Consider the following 12557-nt stretch of genomic DNA (forward strand, 5'->3'; position numbering starts at 1 on the left):
AACAAACTGAGCCTAGCCCCCCCGACACATAAACTACTGCATCATAAATACTGGTGGTTGAGACAGGAGGGGTTGGGAGCAGCTTAATGGGTTGAAAACAGTTTAAACAAATGCAAATGCAGCTACTTTGCTGTTATTTTGGCCTTTTGACGTGACTGTAAGTTAGCCGTAGCCGGCTAGCTAGCAAGCAAAGGATAAGAACGTTGCCAGTCATAGATACAGAACAAAAAGACTGAACGATTGGGTTGCGTCTCTAGCAACCCTAGATTTGTGTTGGGACTATATCTTGTGGAAGGATGAAATAGTATGAATCAATTAATCAAAATAAAGTTTTTTATTAAAATATGTCAATCATTATTTGAATATGTTGGTAACCCATTGTTATCCTCCAAACACCAGCTTCCCTGGCATTATCACCTAAGTATCTATGAGTTGTTATTGTTAACTATAATACTTGCTACCGTGTAATGTAATTACACTGTAATAAGGATCCCTTAAAAGGAAGTGTTACCAAGAATGGTAACACAAGATGAATCAACTCAAATACACAAGTATGGAGCTAGCCTACAGGGTGTACCAGTACCAGATCAATGTGCAGGGGTACGAGGCAATTGAGATATGTGGCCTACATGAAAGCAGGGTAAAGTGACTAGGCATGGGGATAGTTAATAACAAGAGTACAATAAAGAACAGAGTAGCATAAGCATATGGTGAGTGTACAATTGTGTGTATGTTTTGTGTGCACGTGTGTGTATGTGTGTTCGCGTTACAGGCAGAACATGAAAGCAAAGTGATGAGCGAAATGAGAGCCAATTTTCCGTAGTCCACCGTCGGTATCATTTTCTCACCGGGCGCAGAGAGTGGGAAGCATGAACGAACAGTATCTAGTGAAGGAGGCGGAACTTAAACGAGCCCCACAGCTCAGCCATACAGTAGACCATGTACAAATGCAGTTAATATCTCAATCGACAATTTTCTGTTAGGCTACTACGAGAGATAATTGAGTGCGCGCGTTTACCGAAGAGCGTATACAGAGAAGAGACCTAGGAGTCAAGAAACAGAAGAGGAAAGTATCGAGATAAAGTAGACGTGTAAAATGTCTCATTAATCGCCGAATTCATTCGAAACCAGCGTGGCACTCGACTCAACTGGTAAGATTTAAGCATATTCCAGTGTTTCATATTCCTGTGACTTGTGAAATGTTCGAAAGTTTTGATCGATTGTTCCACAATTTACTAGCCAACATAATTAATACAAACTTTTTATAGCACGAGAATTGCATTCATGAAATAAACCTAAGTGAGCGTCAACACATTGTTAAAGACAATAACAAATGTTTTAATAGCCATTCCTTATTCACATGAATGAACAATTTATTGATATCATATGTACGATTTAATTCGTCTATTTATCCTTATTGTATTTATTTTGATCATCTTAATTTTCCGCGACGCGTAAATTTCACCACCATCTGCCTTCTTCGAAGGAGTCAGTTGTAAGTTAATTTCATTGTTTGTAATTTGAAGACTACATAACACACATTTTCATTTGATATAGCCACCTTTCACAATATCTTTTGTGCACTCCATGTGCGATGACTCAAGTTTAATTGTCGGATAGCAAATGCTATGGTCCCTGATATTAACAAAATAATAGTACACTGTGAAAATAGAAAGACTCAAAACACCATGATTGTGTAATGAAACCACGAACAGTAGTGCACCAAATCTGATATTTCGTGTTTGGAGGGGTGTTTGAATCTAAACCCAATGTATGTGTTATGATACACAGAAAGTTTTTTGTTTTAAATGGAAGTACTCTGAAACATCCAAAGTGGGTCTTCAATCTGAATACTGTTGTTTTTAAGTCTTGTGAAAGTGAGTGTAAAAGGCAGCATCAAAACACAATATATGTTTAAAAAAGTCAGACTGTCGCTGCTACAATCAAATGATTAAGAATTGCAAATGGTTTTTCGTCTAAATATTGATTGACGAAATGGAGAATGGAGAACTCTCTATGAATTATCCATTCTCTATGGATAATTCTCTATGAATTCTCCATTCTCTATGGAGAGTATTTTTGGGTGGCATTCCACCCTTTTCAATGCTTTATAGATTACAGTGGTGTAAAGTACTTAAGTAAAAGTCCTTTCAAGTACTAATTAAGTCGTTTTTTTGGAATCTGTACTTCACTATTTACATTTTTTTTGACAACTTTTACTTCACTACATTCCTAAAGAAAAGAATGTACTTTATACTCCATACATTTTCCCTGACACCTAAAAGTACTTGTTACATTTTGAATGCTTAACAGGACAAGAAAATGGTCCAATTCAAGCACTTATAAAATCATCCATACTTCCTCTGATCTGGCGGTCATGCCTACTGCCTCTGATCTGGCGGACTCACTAAACACAAATGCTTTGTTTGTAAATTATGCCTGAGTGTTGGAGCGTGCCCCTGGCTATTCGTAAATAAATAAAAAACTAGAAAATGGTGCAGTCCGGATTGCTTAATATAAGGAATTTGAAATGATTTTTACTTTTGATACTTAAGTACATTTTATCAATTACATTTACTTTTGATACTTAAGTATATTTAAAACCAAATATTTTTTAGACTTTTACTCAAGTAGTATTTTACTGAGTAACTTTCACTTTTACTTGAGTCATTATCTATTAACGTAACTTTACTTTTACTCAAGTATAACAATTGGGTACTTTTCCCACCATTGATAGATGAGGAACAGGAGGAGATGGAGAAGGAGCAGTGGTGTGTATTCATGGATGCCAAAAACATAAAATAATTTACAGTGCCTTCGGAAAGTATTCAGACCCCTTGACTTTTTCCACATTTTGTTATGTTACAACCTTATTCTAAAATGTATGCTTTTTTTCCTCCACATCAATCAAGAAATCTTTGCAAAAAAAAAACGGAAATATCACATTTACATAAGTATTCAGACCCTTTACTCAGTACTTTGTTGAAGTACCTTTGGCAGCGATTACAACCTTGAGTCTTCTTGGGTATGACGCTACAAGCTTGGCACACTTGTATTTGGGGAGTTTCTCCCATTCTTCTCTGCAGATCCTCTCAAGCTCTGTCAGGTTGGATGGGGAGCGTTGCTGCACAGCTATTTTCAGGTCTCTCCAGAGATGTTCGATCGGGTTCAAGTCCAGGCTCTGGCTGGGCCACTCAAGGACATTCAGAGACTTGTCCCGAAGCCACTCATGTGTTATCTTGGCTATGTGCTTAGCACATGTTGTCCTGTTGGAAGTTGAACCTTCGCCTGGGTCTGAGGTCTTGAGAGCGCTGGAGCAGATGTTCATCAAGGAACTCTCTGTACTTTGCTCTGTTCATCTTTCCCTCGATCTTGACTAATCTCCCAGTCCTTGCCATTGAAAAACATCCCCACAGCATGATGTAGCCACCACCATGCTTCACCGTAGGGATGGTGCCAGGTTTTCTCCAGACGTGATGCTTGGCATTCAGGCCAAAGAGTTCAATCTTTGTTTCATCAGACCAGACAATCTTGTTTCTCATGGTCTGAGAGTCTTTAGGTGCCTTTTGGCAAACTCTGAGTGTATCTCACTGGAGAAAGCATCCAAGCCAGGGAAACAGCCCCCCTTTTTCAACGCCGATACCGATTATTGGAGGACCAAAAAAGCCGATACCGATTAATCGGCCAGTTTTTTATATTTATTTGTAATAATGACAATTACAACAATACTGAATGAACACTTATTTTAACTTAATATAATACATCAATCAAATAAATTTAGCCTCAAGTAAATAATGAAACATGTTCAATTTGGTTTAAATAATGCAAAAACAAAGTGTTGGAGAAGAAAGTAAAAGTGCAATATGTGCTATGTAAGAAAGCTAATGTTTCAGTTCCTTGCTCAGAACATGAGAACATATGAAAGCTGGTGGTTCCTTTTAACATGAGTCTTCAATATTCCCAGGTAAGAAGTTTTAGGTTGTAGTTATTATAGGAATTATAGGACTATTTCCCTCTATACCATTTGTATTTCATTAACCTTTGACTATTAGATGTTCTTATAGGCACTTTAGTATTGCCAGTGTAACAGTATAGCTTCCGTCCCTCTCCTCGCTCCTCCCTGGGCTCGAACCAGAAACACAACGACAACAGCCACCATCCAAGCAGCGTTACCCATGCAGAGCAAGAGGAACAACTACTAGAAGGCTCAGAGCGAGTGACGTTTGAAACGCTATTAGCGCGCGCTAACTAGCTAGCCATTTCACTTCGGTTACACCAGCTTCATCTCGGGAGTTGATAGACTTGAAGTCATAAACAGCGCAATGCTTGAGGCACAACGAAGAGCTGCTGGCAAAACGCACGAAAGTGCCCCCTCCCCAACATTAATAACCACTCAGCGTTGAGCTAAACTGAGTGCACTCAACTGTAAATGGGCCTGGCGTACCAAAAAAAGTGTCACCATTCCCAGCACATCAAGCCAAACGTCATTGACAGAAAAAAAATTGAATTGTTGCATCTCGTTGTTGTTGTCCTCTGGTGGCTAGCTAGCTAAAATGGACCCTTTCCTAAATTAGCCATGGATGGAGATAGGGATTTGGACTTGTGGTTTTAATTAATTAAAATTCCTACATTGTGCCTCTGGCCTGAGAGGATGGAAGTAGCTAGATGTAGACTAATGTCAACTAGCTGGCCAATCGTTGCACATGAAAGGAAGTTAGGCTAGCGAGCAAGCATTTTAGCCAGGTAGACAGGACAACAAAAACTAAAAGCGTGTACTGTATGACAGTCATAGACTTTTTTGGCAACATGAAAGAGAGGGGAGGGCATTGGCGTTTCTCTATAAGTCAGGTGAGTCAACATACGCACACACACACACACACTCTCACACACACACACACACACACACACACACACACACACACACACACACACACACACACACACACACACACACACACACACACACACACACACACACACACACACACACACACACACACACACACACACACACACACACACACACACACACACACACACACAAAGAAATCGGTACCATGGGAAGCCACATCATATCTACCTTACATTGATTGGACTAAATTGTTTTTGGAATCTTTTAGACTAAGCATAGGTGATGATGTTCAAAAGTTGAAATGGTGCTAGTGGTGACAGCTCCTGATTTGGTTGCGAGTTGCAGTAATTCTCCGGTGTTCTAAATCAATAGTTGTTTAGCAGTCCGAATGTGTCGGAAACATTAACTTGATTGACCATGCTGTAGGTCATGTAACTGTTTGTTAAATGCAATATGCTTTGTGGACTCTCCGGTTTTGTGATAAAACAAAGGTGTGATTGAATTTATTCTGCCACTGTGACTTCTTATTGTCTCGGCCTAGGCCTGTATATCACGGTGGAAAGGCATATGAACTAACAGGTTATAGAGCAAACAACGCAATTATCACAACACGTAGGTTGTAATATGGCCTTTTTCCCCTGGCTTGGCTTCCCCAGGGATTTTACCCACGCACCGCTACTGAGAAGGAGTCAAAATGGGACAGGCGGAAGCGGGAATTGAACCCCGATCGTAGGTTACATTTCATGTTGAATTTCACAGCAAAAAATAATAATAATTCTGGGGTGAATTGAAATTGACCAACAAAAAAAAATGTACTGAATGCAAGTCATTTCAATGATTTGTTCATTTCATTTGACCAAAAACATTTAAGAATAAATCCAACTTAATATGTTGCTCGAAATGTAAGTATATTTTATGAGGATAACCAAAGGATATCAAAACAACGATGAGGTCGACCCATTCCCGCTTTTCCAACTTTTAATGGTGTCAGCAAATACAGTATCCTGCAAACTTCTAGCTACTGCTGGTGTATTGAGAACTTTGCGCAACAATGTCTACCAAAATGGGTTAAACTGGCAAATGATCAGACACATAAATCCATGTTAAACATGAAAACACTCTAGAAGAAGTGATCTCATTCTGCAGTAGACAGGATTTGAAACAGCATTATAGTTTTTAGAAGCTACAGTGAGAGGAAGCAACACCAGGTGCTAGGGCAGCTGAATCAAGTGCACCTACCGCCAACAGCGCTAAAAGGAAAAAATAATAATGCAGAAATGTTTGATGGTCGACTAATTCTGTGCTGAACAGAACTCGAAACACCAAAATAGGGTTTTCAACCATTTCCGTCAGTGCTCCCAGTCCCTGGCAAGGTGTTGCACAACAGTTGATTAAGTGGTGTTACAGCACACCATGTAAGGTTTCAAAATAGCTCAGGATGTGTTTCAATACTCCAACAAATGTAAGGTTTTGTCTCCTTCACTTTGGTGGCAGCTCAGTTGCCATTAGTTTGGTGTTACAAAGCAATTTTAACAGTGTATAACCCACCATAGCCTACTGAATATGTGAGTTTGGAAGTAAAATCCTTCACTGAATAAGACAACAAACAATGGGGAAAAAAACGAGACGGGTTTGAGTGAGAGGTCTAATTGATGTTTCCAAGTTGCCACACAACGCTCCAAAGTTTGCATAGTTCCTAATTTCAATGTACTTTTATGACTCGGAGATGAATCGTTAACTATAACGTGCAATTTGAGCTCTCCTAGCTGTGCCGTTGAGGAACTAAAGCAAAGACACTTCTAGTAGTTTTCTTTAGAACACACCCCTGCATCCCTGCCTTTACACAATTACTGTTGTTGTTCACGCAATTCAAAAGCAGTCCATTTATACATCTCAATCTGGGTCACGTGGTCATCATTTGAAAGCTTGTTCTGTTCAACATGGCTAGCTAAAATATAAAGTAGTATTTAAACGGTGTTAGGCTTTCACTAACACCGCAAGAGAAGATGATCGTAATTTTAGTGACGCATGTGAAGTCACGAGTGCATTCAGAAGTGTTGTCCGCGGCAAGTCTTCTTCACAACACAACAAACGTACCCTGGGTTGTTCTGAACAGAATGAGGCTATGTCATCTTGTAGCTTTACATCAAGTGTAGTGATCATAAACGCATTTCGCTACACTCGCATTAACATCTGCTAACTATGTGTATGTGACAAATAGATTTGATTCGATTTGATTTGAGATGGAACTCTGTTACATTCATTATTTGATCGGGAGAAAGCCATGCGTAATACAATGAAGCATAGCCTTCATATTGATGTAACCTATCGAATGAAGAGAGAACACAAGATAACAAGATAGTTAAGGAGAGTCCGTTATATATATATATATATAAAATTGGTTATAGCTTAAAGGCTTCGGTTCGGCTGGCGCCTAGTGGCTAAAAAACTTGAAATAACAGCAATTAGTACTCATTGTCTGTCTTGAAACGCCTCAAAATAGTCTGAATGAATCTAAAATCACTCAAGAAATCTGTCATAAATCCCAAAATGAATGTGGTAATTGACACTAATGTTACACTAATGCTCGCTCCACTTAGGTTAGTTTGAGCACAGTCTGCCATGTGTCAAGTCTTCCTATTTACTGCCCTTGAGATGACCATTGAAAGGTATTTTTTTTAACATAATCGGTTGATATGACATTTCTGTACATTTCAGTGTGGACCAGTAGATTTCAGTTGAAACTGATAAGTGTTTCTGGCTAGCTGGGGCACATATTTATTTTGGTGGAGTTTGACTCTAGACCTGCATGAGTGTCCTCCATGATTTCCCGGGACAGGAGCTGGGGTGTGATGCTTTCGACTTTGGCCTTTATCTAAACACTACTAACCAACACGAGGAGTAGGGTCAGGGTTCATGAGGCTGGAGAACAGGGAAGATAAGCAGGGTCAATGATCCCCCAGCTAGGGCATGACGGATTGGATTAGATCAGTGGTAACCAACCTTTTCTGAGTCAAGATCACTTTCTGAATCCTAAAGCAGACCGCTCAGATTACATTATTTGAACAGATATAATTTAAAGAACATAAGCCTATGCAACACTAACCTATTAAAAACATTTCAAGGGCCTCCCGCGTAGCGCAGTGGTTAAGGGCGCTGTACTGCAGCGCCAGCTGTGCCACCAGAGACTCTGGGTTCACGCCCAGGCTCTGTTGTAACCGGCCGCGACCGGGAGGTCCGTGGGGCGACGCACAATTGGCCTAGCGTCGTCCGGGTTAGGGAGGGGTTGGCCGGTAGGGATATCCTTGTCTCATCGCGCACCAGCGACTCCTGTGGCGGGCCGGGCGCAATGCGCGCTAACCAAGGTTGCCAGGGGCACGGTGTTTCCTCCGACACATTGGTGCGGCTGGCTTCCGGGTTGGATGCACGCTGTGTTAAGAAGCTGTGCGGCTTGGTTGGGTTGTGTATCGGAGGACGCATGACTTTCAACCTTCGTCTCTCCCGAGCCTGTACGGGATTTGTAGCGATGAGACAAGATACTAAACAATTGGATACCACGAAATTGGGGAGAAAACAGGAGAAAAAAAAAATAAAAAATACAAATACAATAAAAAAAACTAGCAATGAGGTTTGTGCAGTAGGCTCAGCCAGGTATACAAGTCAGTATTAGAAGTCCATCCAATTCTGAGGATATCGGGAAATTACTTGGAAATTGGCCACTAGGGGGCAATTCTGACCTGAGACTGTGAGAGTTTGTTGGTAGGCTTTAGGCCCAATTCATTATCACAGCATATTGGCTATGCTTGAATTGCCCTGCCAATGTTGTTCTTCTCAGACAATGTAGAAATGATTTCCAAATTGTAGGTATATGATCACACTGGTAGTAGATAATTTGTTGTATTACTTGTGAGGCACAGCTGAGTGAGCGTAATAATTTGTCTTTAAATTTTTTACTGGACTGATGGCCTGCATCTGAAGGGAGAGAGGAAGGGAGAGCAGCAATGAGTCTGCATCGGTGAGGCTGACTAACCGTCCCTCCGCTGTCCCTCCCTCCGCGGTGGAAAGGAGACACAGTCTTCCAGCTGATGGCGAAACTCAAGTCGCACTGCATTATTACTGCCTCATGCACCAATTCATGTTGTTATTCATATGACCAGAGAAAGTGAAATATTCCTTGATATTAATAACCACGCAAGCTTATCGGAACACTTTGCTGTACTCATTCAGTGCTGGTTGTAGCGTGAGTGGAAGTAGGGAGAACAAGCATTTTATGGCTTATAAAATTGTTGAACAAAGTGTTGACAGTGCGGAATAACAACTTAAACAGGAACTTACTTATAAAACAGCAGCTCTTTGTTGTTCATTGCGTTCATTGCGTCTCGGTCAAGTCAAGGTTTTAAACGTTTCGAAATCTCATAGTATCAATTTTGCTGTGCACTCAAGGCTTCTTTTTACATCCTATGGCTTGGGAAAACTGTGCAGACACGGTCGTCTGAGCTATCTGATTGGCCAGTGGTAGGCCTATAGGTGCACTTGATTTGCTCTCTGGGCCTGCCGGTTTTGCAGAGTTACACCTTCAGACACATGAAATGGTTAAAAATGGGAACGCTTTCCCATCCCGGTGCTAGGGCAGCTGAATCAAGTGCACCTACCGCCAACAGCGCTAAAAGGAAAAAAGAATAATACAGAAATGTTTGATGGTCGACTAGGAAGGCCTTGCGATCGACCGATTGGTGACCACTGGAGTAGATGATTGGTTGACCTGGCTCAGTATTCAAGATGTGATTGGTGGGGGGCTGGGGACCAGGCTGGATGGGAAAGGGGCCCAGCTGTGCTCTCCTGTCAGTCTGAAGTGAAAAGCCCTGTGAATAGTTCTGTTTGAGCCAAGCATCCTGCTCCGTTAAAGTGGAGTTTATTCTTATCCCAGTCCTTTCTCTATCTGGGCCAGACAGGCCCCCTTCAGACCTGACCTTGTCACATTCAGTATTAATATACACTACCGTTCAAATGTTTGGGGTCACTTAGAAATGTCCTTGTTTTTGAAAGAAAAGCACATTTTTTTTGTCCATTAAAATAACATCAAATAGATCAGAAATACAGTGTAGACATGGTTAATGTTGTAAATGACTATTGTAGCTGGAAACGGCTGATTTTTTATGGAATATCTACATAGGCGTACAGAGGCCCATTATCAGCAATCATCACTCCTGTGTTCCAATGGCACGTTGTGTTAGCTAATCCAAGTTGACCATTTTAAAATGCTAATTGACCATTAGAAAACCCTTTTGCAATTATGTTAGCACAGCTGAAAACTGTTGTTCTGGTTAAAGAAGCAATAAAACTGGCCTTCTTTAGACTAGTTCAGTATCTGGAGCATCAGCATTTTTGGGTTCGATTACAGGCTCAAAATGGCCAGAAACAAAACATTCTTCTGCAACTCGTCAGTTTATTCTTGTTCTGAGAAATGAAGGCTATTCCATGCAAGAAATTGCCAAGAACCTGAAGATCTTGTACAACTCTGTATACTACTCCCTTCACAGAGCAGCACAAACTGGCCCTAACCAGAATAGAAAGAGGAGTGGGAGGCCCCGGTGCACAACTGAGCAAGAGGACAAGTACATTAGAGCGTCTAGTTTGAGAAACAGACGCCTCACAAGTCCTCAACTGGCAGCTTCATTAAATAGTACCTGCAAAACACTAGTCTCAAAGTCAACAGTGAAGAGGCGACTCCGGGATGCTGGCCTTCTAGGCAGAGTTGCAAAGAAAAAGGCATATCTCAGACTGGCCAATAAAAATAAATGATTAAGATTGGCAAAAGAACACAGACACTGGAGAGAGGAACACTGGGAAAAAGTGTTATGGACACACAAATCTAAGTTTGAGGTGTTCGGATCACAAAGAAGAACATTTGTGAGACGCAGAAAAAATGAAAAGATGCTGGAGGAGTGCTTGATGCCATCTGTCAAGCATGGTGGAGGCAATGTGATGGTCTGGGGGTGCTTAGATGGTGGTAAAGTGGGAGATTTGTACAGGGTAAAAGGGATCTTGAAAAAGGAAGGCTATCACTCCATTTTGCAACGCCATGCCAAACCTTGTGGACGGCGCTTAATTGGACCTAATTTCCTCCTATAACAGGACAATGACCCAAAGCACAGCTCCAAACTATGCAATAACTATTTAGGGAAGAAGCAGTCAGCTGGGTTTCTGTCTATAATGGAGTGACCAGCACAGTCACCGGATATCAACCCTATTGAGCTGTTGTGGGAGCAGCTTGACCGTATGATACTTAAGAAGTGCCCATCAAGCCAATCCAACTTGTGGGAGGTGCTTCAGGAAGCATGGGGGAAATATCTTCAGATTACAGTACCTTAACAAATTGACAACTAGAATGCCAATGGAGGATTCTTTGGCGAAGCAAAGTTTGAAGGACACAATTATTATTTCAATTAAAAAAAATAGTATTTATAACCTTGTCTTGCCTATATTTCCTATTAATTTTGCATCTCATTTCATGTATGTTTTCGTGGAAAACAAGGACATTTCTAAGTGACCCCAAACTTTGAACGGTATGTGTAGTTCAACTCACAGGACAGTCTTTGTTGATGTTTTTAATGTATTGTTCCAGCCACTTATAGGATCACTATACAGTATTTCAATTGTTTTATTTATTTCACCTTTATTTCACCAGGCAGGCTAGTTGAGAACAAGTTCTCATTTACAACTGCGACCTGGCCAAGATAAAGCAAAGCAGTGCAACACAAACAACAACACAGAGTTACACATGGAGTAAACAAACATACAGTCAATAATAAAATAGAAAAATCTATATACAGTGTGTGCAAATGAGGTAGGATAAGAGAGATAACGGCAATAAATAGGCCATAGTGGCAAAATAATTACAATATTGCAATATTGAAATGCCTGTTGAGGTTTCCATCCCAGAATATCACAAACGACACCATGGAATGTCATAGCTTTCATGAAGGAAGAAATGCGGATGGTTATGACTATATAATTCTCGTTACAGTACTATAGTACTGATATTTTGATAAGATCATCATGATCTTCCATGTTGAAAAACGAACAAGATCGCTGCTGATGTATAAAGCAGCTCTAAAGATCCTTATTGGAGACTCACAGAGACACTCACTTGCTTTTACTGGCTGCTGCTGCACAGTACATTCTGATATACAGGTAAATGAGGTATACAAAGTCTATTGAAAGCAGGTGCTTCCATACAGGTGTGGTTCCTGAGTTAATTAAGCAATTTACACAGTGGCATGCATTCATTGATGCCAGGACTTCCCAAAATATTCCATCAAATCTCAAGTGGCTGAATCTGACCGGAGAAATCATCCAAGCAAGAGAAACAGCGCCCCTCAGTCTCAGTATGTGTAGCCAATGTATCGGATTCTGTCTGGACCAATAGATGATAAGATGTTGCCGCGGTAGCATTTGATTGATTGATGCCTGCAAGCATTTGGCCTCCCTTGATAATTTTTAAGGCAACTGTGGGTTGTCCTGGTGTAGCAAAATGCCTCCAAGGGAGGCCAGTTTGGATTTGGCTTCACACCAATCAAATCAATTACTACGCAAAAAGTCATTTTCAGAACAACGTGTCTGTTTCTGGTCTGCTTGTGTTGATGTCCTGCAGTAGCTAGCTTGCTAAATCTGCCCTTTCCTAAGCCATGGATGGAGATGGGGA

The 12557-nt window shown here is 40.9% G+C and overlaps 1 protein-coding gene across 4 annotated transcripts in view; it reads left to right on the forward strand.

Annotated features, from left to right (window-relative positions):
* The first annotated feature begins 609 nt into the window (after positions 1–609).
* Positions 610–12557, forward strand: part of LOC139413279 (sodium-coupled neutral amino acid transporter 3-like) — a 58585-nt gene continuing 46637 nt past the window's right edge. Inside the window, exon 1 of one of the 4 annotated variants that reach the window (XR_011634784.1) lies at positions 610–1151. The gene's annotated coding sequence lies outside the window, so the exon portion shown is untranslated. The remainder of the gene's footprint in view (positions 1152–12557) is intronic. The other 3 variants (XM_071160473.1, XM_071160472.1, XR_011634785.1) reach the window with 3 other exon arrangements.

The sequence above is a fragment of the Oncorhynchus clarkii genome, chromosome 7 (assembly GCF_045791955.1).
Source record: "Oncorhynchus clarkii lewisi isolate Uvic-CL-2024 chromosome 7, UVic_Ocla_1.0, whole genome shotgun sequence".
NCBI classification, from domain to species: Eukaryota; Metazoa; Chordata; class Actinopteri; order Salmoniformes; family Salmonidae; genus Oncorhynchus; species Oncorhynchus clarkii.